The following is an 11,362-nucleotide window of genomic DNA, read 5'->3' as shown; positions in this document are numbered from 1 at the left end:
AAATGACAGGTAGAGCTGATTCAGTGTGATTTTGCAGGGTGTGGGAGGTCAGGGACACTGCTGGTGCCTCTGGCTGCTACAACTGTGGATAGTTTGGCCAGGTTCAGCTCCTGAAGGACCGTGTTGGGGCACTGGAGAGGCAACTGGTAGCAATGTTACAAAATTTTGAGATTTAAAAAATCAAGTCTGTAATTTATCCCATCCGATAAAGCATAAAAATAAGTTTAATTTGACACCTAACTCACTTTCATATCTTCAGTATTAAAAAAGTTATGGCCATTTTCATACTCAGAAATAAGCATCTTGTTCCCTATTGCTTTTCCATTGACTGAACACAAAAGCTGTGATCGAGGACAGTCAAAAGCCTATAACTTTATTAAAAATTAAGATAACTGAAAGACATTTTCAGTTATTATAGATTGAATCATTCTGAAACAAATATGAAACAATCTTACTTAGATGAAATTAAAGCATATAATTAGTTAGTTACCTAATTGTAGCTAATTACAAAATTCAATTACTAGATCTAAACATCTATCAATTTCTTAAGAATAGATTAACATTTTTAAATAGCCTAAGTGTCCAAATAACATTCACACAAGAATTCACAATAAAACATGTTTTTTAAATCTCATTGTCATGGGTTTATAGGCCAAATGGAAGGAATTTAATGTTTAATACCTGTAAAGTAATGGCCATTTAAATCAACTTGCGAGTGGGTTTTACTGGAACGGGACCATTTGGAACGTTGAGGTTGTGGTGATTTATACCCCCATATCGACATGCCGGTTGGTATGGGTTCTAAATCACCGTTTCGCAACATAAAATGTGAACTAAAGGCATCTTAAGAAACACTTATATACATAAAAATAAACGACTTTCTTTTACCTGTCACCTACATGAAATCTGTCCCCGTTGTCGGCGTTTACGTCTTTAAAAGCTGGTTTTAAAATGACTCTAGCGTTGAAATTGTCGGGTGATTAAAAAAAAAAAGACACGGAACGGCCGTCAGAACAATTCTTCAGCAAACGCTTGGACTCCGACAAAATATAATCCAGGACAAGGTAAGAGAAAATCGCGTTTTAACCCCGCCCCCCCCTCAAACAATACCTAAGGCATGGCGAAGGGCCGGCGGCGTGCTAATACCTAAAGAAAAGGATGCGTCAGACATCAGCCAATTCCGGCCAATATGTCTCCTCAACGACGAGGGAAAAATCTTTTTCAGCATTGTATCACAAAGGCTGTCCACCTATCTGGTAACAAACAAGTACATTGATACATCTGTACAGAAAGCAGGAATTGTAGGATTTTCGGGCTGCTTGGAGCATACAAGCATGATCTGGCACCAGATCCATGCAGCTAAGAAGGAGAAGAGAGACCTACATGTGATCTTCCTCGATCTGGCCAATGCATTTGGTTCAGTTCCCCATGAACTCCTTTGGGAATCATTTGCCTTTTTCCATGTACCAGAGCTCATCACCACACTGGTCAAGAGCTATTTGCAAGACCTGCAGCTGTGCTTCACAACAGCTGACTTCAGCACAACATGGCAGCGCTTGGAAGTAGGCATCATGGCAGGCTGCACAGTCTCACCCTTGGCCTTTACAATGGCCATGGAAGTCATCATCAGGGCCTCAAAATGGGTGGTGGGCGGTGAACGAACCAGGGCTGGGCTCCGTCTGCCACCCATCAGGGCATACATGGACGACATGACAACACTAACCACTACTGCAGCATGCACCAAGCGGCTACTTGGAAAGCTGCAGGAGAACATCAAGTGGGCCCGAATGAAAATCAAACCAAGTAAATCTCGAAGCATCTCCATAGTCAAGGGGGTGCTTAGAGACACAAGGTTCTGTATCGGTGACGACCCAATACCAACAGTGTCTGAACAGCCAGTTAAAAGCCTGGGCAGATGGTACAACGCAAGTCTCAAGGACAAAGAGCAGGTGCAACAACTAAGGCAAGAAATTATCAACGGCCTGGAGAACATCAATCAGACCCTACTGCCTGGGAAACTGAAGCTCTGGTGCCTACATTTTGGACTCCTTCCTCGGACAATGCGGCCACTGACCGTTTATGAAGCCCCAATAACAACTGTGGAGAAGATGGAGCGAACCATAACTTCATACGCGAAGAAATGGCTCGGGGTCCCATGATGTCTAACTAACATCGGCCTATATGGCAAAGGGGTCCTGGAACTACCTCTCACTAGTCTAACAGAGGAATACAAGTGTTCTAAAGTAAGACTCCAGATGACACTGAGGGACTCTAGAGACAAGACCATCAGTGCTGTTGCGCTGCCCCTAGTAACTGGCCAGAAGTGGACACCATCTGATGCAGTACAGCAAGCTTCATCAGCCCTGAGACACAAAGACATCGTGGGGCAAGTCCAGCAGAGAAGAGGAGGCTTTGGCCTTACGACAAGTAAACCAACTTGGCGAAAGGCCACAACATCAGAGCGGAGGACATTGGTGGTCGAGGAGGTGCGGCGACAGGAGGAGGCCGCAAGAAGTGCAAAGGCGGTCTCTCTTGCCAAACAGGGGCAATGGATGCAGTGGGAAGGTGTGGAGCGGAGGAAGATCAGCTGGAAAGAACTATGGGAAATGGAAGCAAGCAAGATCAGCTTCATCATCAGAGCGACTTATGACGTGCTTCCATCACCAAAGAACCTCCATCAGTGGTACGGCGAGGATCCAACCTGTGCCCTCTGCCCAACTCCAGCGACCCTCAAACACATCATGGTAGGCTGCAAGACCAGCCTCACGCAAGGGAGATACACGTGGCGGCATAATCAAGTACTAAAAAGCCTGGCATCAGCCCTTGAGAACAGGCGGTGTGCGACCAACTCCTTGCCTCTGAGAGCAAGCACCCCCCCCCCCCCCCCCCAGGGGCAACAACCTTTGTCCGAGTAGGACAGAAAACATCTAAACATCCTTCCATCAGATCAGAAGAAGGAAACCTATGCAGGGCCCGCGACTGGAGGATGCTGGCGGACATCGGCCGACAACTAGTTTTTCCACCTGAAATTGCTTCCACCAACCTCAGGCCAGACTTGGTGTTCTGGTCCCCTTCACAGAAGACTGCTTACATCATAGAGCTCACAGTTCCATGGGAGAACTCTGTTGAGGAGGCCTATGAGCGTAAGAAGCTGCGCTACGCAGAGCTTGCAGCAGAGGCAACGCAGCGTGGCTGGAACACCAAAGTCTATCCAGTTGAAGTGGGATGCAGAGGATTTGTTGCGTCATCTACCATCAGACTGCTGAAGGAGCTTGGAATCCACGGTCAGGCTCTGCGGAAGACCACTCTCTGAGGCGGCTGAAAGAAGCAGCCGGTGGATTTGGCTCAAGCGGAAAGACCCATGCTGTGCCCCAAGTACGCCAGGGTGAATCTTTGGGACGGTTGGACACGGGACACGCGCTGAGGGCTGACCATCCTGCAGCGGGCCGCCCTTGTGGAGGGTGTATAGTGTTAAAAGGTCGAAACACCCAGTGATGCAAGGGTACACTACTGATGATGTGTCCTGTGCCCAACTGTCCTGAAGGTTACCCAGGCCAAGATATACGTATCCCCCCCCCCCCGCCCCCACCGATGTTGAGCGTCTACCACTCTCAACAATCAACGAATGTCGTGAAATGCTCCCCACCTATTGGCACAAGGGACTTCTTAACATCTTGTCCTGTGTATTTGATTCTCAGTTACCTAATTGTAGCTAATTACAAAATTCAATTACTAGATCTAAACATCTATCAATTTCTTAAGAATAGATTAACATTTTTAAATAGCCTAAGTGTCCAAATAACATTCACACAAGAATTCACAATAAAACATGTTTTTTTAAATCTCATTGTCATGGGTTTATAGGCCAAATGGAAGGAATTTAATGTTTAATACCTGTAAATTAATGGCCATTTAAATCAACTTGCGAGTGGGTTTTACTGGAACGGGACCATTTGGAACGTTGAGGTTGTGGTGATTTATACCCCCATATCGACATGCCGGTTGGTATGGGGTCTAAATCACCGTTTCGCAACATAAAATGTGAACTAAAGGCATCTTAAGAAACACTATATACATAAAAATAAACGACTTTCTTTTACCTGTCATCTACATGAAATCCGTCCCCGTTGTCGGCGTTTACGGCTTTAAAAGCTGGTTTTAAAATGACTATAGCATTGGAATTGTCGGGTGATTTAAAAAAAAAAGACACAGAACGTCCGTCGGAACAATTCTTCAGCAAATGCTTGGACTCCGACAAAATATAATCCAGGACAAGGTAAGAGAAAATCGCGTTTTAACCCCGCCCCCCCCCCCCCTCAAACGCGCCAAAATTGCGCACACGGCCAGTGGCAGAACTGCAGTGCTGCTGAAGGTAAGTATTGTAACATACCTACAACTGGATGACATCAGTATCACCCGGGAAAACAAGAGTTTCCAGGACAGGACTTACAGCGAGATCGTCACACCAAAGATACTGGAAGAGAGAAGGTGGGTGACGATGAGGGTGGGAAGGAAGCTTGGAGTACAGGAGACCCCGGGGGATGTACCTCATGAAAACATGTTCACTCTCTTGGAAGCTGTCAGGACAGAAGACACTGCCAGTCTGAGCGGTGGACTGGTCTGCGAGTCAAAGCATTGCGCTGATGCAAAGCCGAAGAGACAGACGTCAGGCAGAGCCGTGATAGTCAGGGATTCCATAGTGAGTGGTACAGACAGGGGTTTCTGCGGCAATCAGCAGGATTCAAGGATGGTGTACTGCCTCCTTGGTGCCAGGATTCAGGATGTCACGGACCGATTGCAGGGCATTCTCAAGGGTGAAGGTGAGCAGCTGGAAGTGGTAGTGCATGACGGCACAAATGACGTCGGGAAGAAGATGAAAGAGATTCTGCAGCGTGACTTTAGAGAGCTCAGAAGAAGGCTGAAAAGCAGGACCTCCAAGGTTGTTATCTTCCAGTTCCTCGTGCTGGTGAGAGCAAGAACAGGGAAATAGGGGATTTGAATGTGTGGGTGAGGAGATGGTGCAGGGTGCAGGAATTTATATTATTAGACCACTGGGATCTGTTTTGGGGTAAGGGTGAATTGTACAAAAGGGACAGGTTGCACCTTAACAGGCGGGGACTGGCATTCTGGCTGGCAGGTTTGCCACTGCTACACGGGTGGGTTTAAACTAAATAGTGGGGGGGACAGATTGGAAATAAAAGGATGGAGTTAAAGGGAAAGAGAATATGGGAAAAGTTAAGAATTAACGGGACAGAAAGCACACGACGGGATAGGAGAGTATGGCCAAGTGAAATAGGAATCGATGTGAAAGGTGAGGTGAGTAATGGATTAAAAGTATTATATATGAATGTGCAAAGTATAAGAAGTAAAGTCGATGAGCTTGAGACTCAGTTAGAGAATGGGAGATAAGACATTGTGGGGATTACATAAACACGGCTGCAGGAGGATCGGGATTGGAACTGAATATTCAAGGTCATACGTCCTATAGAAAGGACAGGCAGGTGGCAGAGAAGGTGGGGTAGCTCTGTTGGTGAGGGATGAAATTCAGTCCCTTGCGAGGGGTGACATACGGACTGGCGATGTAGAGTCGCTGTGGATAGAATTGAGGAATTGTAAAGGTAGGAAGACACTAATGGGAGTTATCTCCAGGCCCCCAAACAGTAACCTGGATATAGGGTACAAGTTGCAGCAGGAGTTAAAATTGGCATGTAACAAAGGTAATGCCGCTGTGGTTATGGAAGATTTCAATATGCTGGTAGACTAGGAAAATCAGGTTGGTTCTGGACCCCAGGGAGTTTGTAGAGTGCCTCCGAGATGGATTCTTGGAGCAGCTTGTACTGAAGCCCACCGGAGAGAAGGCAATTCTGGATTTAGTTTTGTCTCATGAACCAGATTTAATAAGGGAACTCAAGGTAAAGCAACCGCAAGGAGGTAGTGACCATCATATGATAAGTATTAATCTGCAATTTAAGATGGAGAAGGTTAAATCAGTAGTGTCAGTGTTGCAGTTGAACAAAGGGCACTGTGAAGGCATCAGAGAGGAGCTGGGCATAGTCGACTGGAAAAAAATCCTAGCAGGAATGACAGTGGAACAGGAAAGGCAGGAATTTCTGGGCATAATCCAGAAGATGCAGGATCATTTCATTCCAAAGAGGAAGAAGGATTCTAAGGGGAGTAAGAGGCAACCGTGGCTGACAAGGGAAGTTAGGGATGGAAAAAGGACCTCATAAGGTACCAAAAAGGGCAATAATGTGTGAAAAGATGATGTACGAGGTTAAGCTGGCCAAGAATACAAAGAGGGATAGTAAAAGCTTCTTTAGGTATGTTAAGAGAAAATGATTAGTAAAGACAAATGTGGGTCCCTTGAAAGCAGAAACAGGTGAAATTATTATGGGGGACAAGGAAATGGCAGAAGAGTTGAACAGGTACTTTCGTTCTGTCTTCACTAAGGAAGACACAAATAATCTCCCAAATGTACTAGAGGACAGAGGATCTCGGGAGTCCGAGGAACTGTAAAAAATTTGCATTAGGCGAGAAATAATATTGGTAGACTGATGGGACTGAAGGCTGATAAATCGCCAGGGCTTGATGGTCTGCATCCCAGGGTACTCAAGGCGGTGGCTCTAGAAATCGTGGATGCATTGGTGATCATTTTCCAATGTTTTATAGATTCAGGATCAGTTCCTGTGGATTGGAGGGTAACTAATGTTATCCCACTTTTCAAGAAAGGAACGAGAGAGAGAAAACGGGGAATTACAGACCAGTTAGCCTGACATCGGTGGTGGGAAAGATGCTGGAGTCAATTATTAAAGAAGTAATAACGGTGCATTTGGATAGCAGTAAAAGGATTGGTCCAGGTCAACATGGATTTATGAAGGGGAAATCATGCTTGACTAATCTTCTGGAATTTTTTGAGGATGTGACAAGTAAAATGGATGAAGGAGAGCCAGTGGATGTAGTGTATCTGGACTTTCAGAAAGCCTTTGATAAGGTCCCACACAGGAGATTAGTGGGAAAAATTAGAGCACATGGTAATGTGGGTAGGGTTTTGACATGGATAGAGAATTGGTTGGCAGACAGGAAATAAAGAGTAGAAATAAACGGGTCCCTGTCCGAATGGCAGGCAGTGGCGAGTGAAGTGCCGCAAGGCTCGGTGCTGGGGCCGCAACTATTTACAATATATATTAATGATTTAGACGAAGGAATTAAAGTAACACTAGCAAATTTGCAGATGACACAAAGCTGGGTGGCAGTGTGAACTGCGAAGAGGATACTAAGAGGTTGCAAGGTGACTTGGACAGGTTGAGTGAATAGGCAGATGCATGGCAGTATAATGTAAATAAATCCATTTTGGCAGCAAAAACAAGGAGGCAGATAATTATTTCAATGGTGTCAGATTAGGAAAATGGGAAGTACAATGAGATATAGGTGTCCTTGCACACCAGTCACTGAAAGTAAACATGCAGGTACAGCAGGCAGTGAAGAAAACTAATGGCATGTTGGCCTTCATAACGAGATAATTTGAGTAAAGGTGTAAAGAGGTCCTTCTGCAGTTGTACAGGGCCCTGGTGAGACCACATCTGGAGTATTGTGTGCAATTTTGGTCTCCTAATTCGAGGAAAGGCATCCTTGCTATTGAGGCAGTGCAGCGTCGGTTCATGAGATTAATCCCCAGGATGGCGGGACTGCAATATGAGGACAAGCTGGATGCAGGAAAAATGATCCCAATGTTGGGGGAGCCCAGAATCGGGGGCCACAGTCTAGGAATAAAGGGGAAGCCATTTAAAACTGAGATGAGAAACAACTTTTTTACCCAGAGTGTTGTGAATTTGTGGAATTCACTGTCACAGAAGGCAGCGGTGGTCAATTCACTGGATGAATTTAAAAGAGAGTTAGACGGAGCTCTAGGGGCTAGCGGAATCAAGGGGTATGGGGAGAAGGCAGGCACGGGTTACTGATTGTGGATGATCAGCCATGATCACAATGAATGGCAGTGCTGGCTCAAAGGGCCAAATGGCCTCCTCCTGCACCTATTTTCTTTGTTTCTCAGGCGGCCAAAAGAGCCAGCTTTTAACATAAGACAAGTTTGGAGGAAGAATTTACATATTATCTTCTCCAGAAGCGAGAATTTCAAACAATTGAAAATGCCGGTTAAAATTCATAACCTCGTGTGATGTAGCAGGGAGAGATGTACATCCTACAGTTTCTCTCTCGTAAATACCCCCATGCCAGGTCCTCCATTGTTCTTCCCCTCCCCCATGGTGGTTCCCCCATGCCATCATCGACCACGGGTCGACCCGCGAGGCTTCACTGATGCCGCCGCGAGACTCAGTCGACCGCTAGGCCTCACAACCAAAGATACTAAAGGAGCTCCTCTAGGATCTTTGCCCACAGCCACTGCCGAGGCTCCACAGCCACTGCCGAGGCTCTAATGCCGTCGTGAGGCTCCATTGGCCCAGGCAGGCTTCGCCGCCTGGCCTCCTGGGAGGCGTCTGCCGCCGCGGCATCCTGGAAGGCCTCTGCTGCCGCGGCCTCCTGGAAGGCCTGTGCAGGTGAGTCGGGCCTACCGGGTGGGTTCCGGTCCATGACGCAGTTCTTCGGCGGGTGATTTGGGCCCACCAGGCAGGCGAGTCCTCAGTTTCTGCGGGTGGTGGAAGGTGGATGAAGAAACAACATTATTTTGCCTTGCACCTTAAACGGTATCTCAGAGACTGACATCCCTAGGGATGTGCAAAATAGGCATGCCATGGGGAGTCTAGCATAGGGTTGCCAACTTTCTCACTCCCAAATAAGGGACAAATTCCCAATGGCATTTCCTCGATCAACTCGGCCGTGGCTGGGTGAATGATGAGTTGGCCCGGGTGCAGGACTGCACGCAAAGCCCAGCCGGCGGGCTAGCTGAGGAGTTTTGGCCCACAAGCCATAGTGCGCAAAGTCCAACACCCCATCCAACTGATGATCGCCATGATAAGGAGGGGTGGTGGTGTCGGCAGTAAGCGAAGGTCCGAAGGTTGGACAGCTGGCCGGGCTGCCGACCGACGGGGCCACAGACGCGGCGCTGCAACCTGACAGTCCTTGCGACCCGCGTAGTAGAAGTCAAATATGGGACAAGAGCGGTCCCGTACAGGACAATCTAATTTAGCCCAAAATATGGGATGTCACAGCTAATACGGGACTGTTGGCAACCCTAGTCTAGCTTGAAGCATAGGGAATCTGATGTGGGCTCACTAAAGTTAATTGGGGAAAGGAGTAGTTTGCATTAATACTGTCCCAAAGGACATAGGTATTCTTTCAGTCTGTTGTAAATAACCCAAAGATCATGACCTTCCCCAGGAGGTGATGTATACTTCCTTGTTAGAGCTGGATGACAATCCCCTCACACAGCAGCTACTAATTCAGGTATCAGCATCTGTGGAGTCACAGGTCGAGGCCAAACAAAGTATTTCAACTCGTAAGCAGCATCACCCTGATCCAGCTGGTGCTCTAGTCTTTGGTCTGTTTGAAATTCTAAAGGAATTGTGCTATTTCATCAGGAGTAACGAGATATCCGATTGACTGATCAGTCCGGAATGCTGTTACAGAGCAATGTTTAGAAGTAATTCCTCCCAACATAGTATTTTTTGATTGAGTATAACCTTTTGGTGAAATGCGTACAGGTCGTTGACAACATTTAATTAGTGTATGCCTCTCTAGGCCAACTTTGTTTAATTTAGTGTCACGTGTACTGAGGTACAGTGAAAGTTTTAGTTGCATGCTAACCAGTCAGTAGAAAGACAATACATGTTCAATCAATCCATTTACAGTGGAAATTGTCCAGAGGTTCTGCTGATTGACTAAAGAATTTGCATGATGCCCATCAAGACCAAGTCCTATTGACATTTGTAAAAACACAACTTAGCCCAAGTATAGTAGCAGTCAGCTACGTTAATTTTTTTATTCTGTTGGCTTCATCAATATAAGTTAGTCTGAAAAACGTGGTTTATTAAAATCAGTTGAAATATTAAAAAACATTTTTCAGATTCATAGCAAATTAAAACCTATGATGAAGTTTCCAGAAATAATGTTTCACCACAGAGGCACCCTGTGAATGAGTGGTCCAGTAGCTAAATGCTGGAAAAAATATTCTTTCAGCTGCAGCTTGCTCTGTAGACCTTGGAAGATATTTGAGCAGTTTGCAACTAGTCTGAGGCTGATTAGTTTGGTTGTCCAATGGTGCAGGGTTTCCCTATAAAAGGCAAGAAAAGCAGGTTTATAGTACAGGTATTATGCTCCAAAACGTCAAGTGAAGAGTCAAGAGTGTTTTATTGTTATATGTCCCGAAATGGAACAATGAAGTTCTTACTTGCAATAGCACGACAGGTATGTAAAGATGGTAAAACACATCAGATATGCAAATATGGGTCGTGCATGGAAATCCCTGATCTAATTTTTCAGTTGGCACTATCTCTTGCTATCACTTCAGGTAAAATTGATTCTTAATTGTGATACGTTGTTTTGTAAATAGCAAGTGAACTTACTTACAAATGTTTTAATTACTTCAAAAAGTTTAAAATAATTTATACGTTTCTGAATGTTTTTCGGCTTTTAGTATTTTTGATACTTTTTTATTTCGAAGATTTCAAAGAGGCATGTTGGAAACATTTAAAAACAATTAAAAATTGTAGAAATTTTATTGTATGCATAATTGCCAGCTTCCATAGGCTATCAGTGAATGCTCTAATATTTATATTAAGTGGTCAGGTTGTGTTGGAGCTATGCTGCAGGATTCCTGCATGCAGATGGCCAATCTCACTGGCCCTCGGCATCCAGGTTGATAAGTGACTATTGAGTTGATTGCAGGAAATTATTCTGGGCAGGGGGAGGAGCAGGCTAGTGAGATCTACCTGAATACATTTGAAGATATTCATTGAGGTAGCAATGTTAGCCAAAATAATATGAAAAAGCTCCACTTTTTTTTTTTTAAAGAGTGTTATGTGAATCACTAAGTGAAAAAGATTGGACCTACGTACAGTTCAAAGTTTGGCACACAGCGTATACATTACCAATTTAGGAACAATTTTGTGGCTTGGATTCAGACCCATTATTAATTGACCTGAGATCTGCCAAGTAAATTTTCTACACGAGTATTAAAGTAAAATAGTATCAAATGTGAATTAAAGCATTCCTGCAGTGAAAAAATGTCTGGGTGAAATTGTGCCAATGGGCTAAAGTTCTGAGCAGGCCCAATAATGTTAGGTGTCTCCCCAATTCTCCCAAACCTATATAGGCCTGATCACGGATATACCTCTGACCAGATGAAGCCCATAGGCAAACGTCATTACTGATGCTGGTCAATCTAGCAGTAGTAATTCTGTGGAAATCT

Source organism: Amblyraja radiata, chromosome 1, assembly GCF_010909765.2.
Source record: "Amblyraja radiata isolate CabotCenter1 chromosome 1, sAmbRad1.1.pri, whole genome shotgun sequence".
In the NCBI taxonomy this organism is placed as follows: domain Eukaryota; kingdom Metazoa; phylum Chordata; class Chondrichthyes; order Rajiformes; family Rajidae; genus Amblyraja; species Amblyraja radiata.
The sequence above is the reverse complement of the archived record's forward strand: the minus strand, read 5'-3'. Positions refer to the sequence as shown.